Raw genomic sequence first — 1,370 nt, forward strand, 5'->3', positions numbered from 1 at the left:
GGAGCAATGCGGGCCTGATGCTGCAGGAAGGGTTGCACGGGTTGAACAGGACTTGCACATCTAACTCTCTACCTGTGCCTGAAAAACTTAAGTTCTAGATAGGAAGGAGCCAAAACTTCAGCATGATCTGCCTGGGACGAATAACTGTGCACGCTTCTGCCAAATATTAACGGCTGACAAATCCACTACGCAACGTATCTGGAGGTGTGGGGTGGAGACCAAAGGACAGACCCCTGGAAAGAGCTCTGGAAGAATGCTGCAGTCAACTCCTCAGCTTCTCCTGGAAAGATGCAGCTGACCTCGAGATAACCTGCTTTTAGACCGCTCCCCTCAGCTCAACTCTCCCCCTTGACATGGACCGACCTCCCCCTGCGCACAGCAATGAACACAGTGTACTCTGACCTCCGGCTCAGCCAAAGACCCCCTTGGACTTTCTCTCCCCAGGCTGTAACATGCTCCTGTGCTGCTTCACCACAGCCCACAAGACCTTCAGCAGCTGGAGGCTTTTCCTACTACCTGCTGCCTGGAAAGACTCATGCCGGGGTCCAAGGGGACAAACTGGGGCTGTGTTCAAAAGCCACCTCCGACTGAGAAAGCAGAAGGAGCTGCTGCACGGGGAGAGCTTCCACTCTTCCTGGGGAGAGACACAGAAGGCCCTGATCCTCCACAGCCCCCATCCCCTGTAGCGGCACATGGATTATCCATAAACGTATGTAAGTCTCGCATGAGCAAAACCGCATTATCTCTAGAGCATCTGTTTCAACTCAGCCTGGGGAAAATCAGGAGGAAACCACATCAGCCATTCCACAGGCTACAGGAGGCCCCAATAGGCTCGGAGGTCCCAGTCTGCTTCCCAGTGGAACCACAGTGGGCACAGGGCTGGTGGGAGCTGGCTGTACTCACACCCCTCCCTGCACAAGGAGGTGCCTGTTCCTTTCTCCGATCAGCCTTGGGAAAGGGGTGCCTCTCCCTCAAATTAAACATGCAACGGGGACACGGTCTGATTTTGTTGGAAGGGAATCACAGAAAGGATAATTTCACTCACTTCAGAAGACAGGGCACATCGGTGATCTGGGGGAGGAGGATCGCCACGGTGTCTCTCCCTTCCTCCCACAGGACCAACGCATATAGTCTTTTTTAAAGCACCGTTATGCGGAATAAACTGCCTGGGGGAAAAAAAGAGCCTTGCTGCTCTGCTAATCTCCCTCATGATTTAAAACTTGCAGATACCACCAGAAGGTATTCCTCTCCTGATCGCATCAAACGCCATCCTGTTAAATGGCTCACCACACTTCGGCATCCTACCATGGATCTTCTTTTAAATAAAGCCAGTGTCTCTGGAGACTGAGTAGGGGTGTTGCCCTCACCAC

Source organism: Buceros rhinoceros, unplaced genomic scaffold, assembly GCF_000710305.1.
Source record: "Buceros rhinoceros silvestris isolate BGI_N320 unplaced genomic scaffold, ASM71030v1 scaffold8712, whole genome shotgun sequence".
Lineage (NCBI taxonomy): Eukaryota > Metazoa > Chordata > Aves > Bucerotiformes > Bucerotidae > Buceros > Buceros rhinoceros.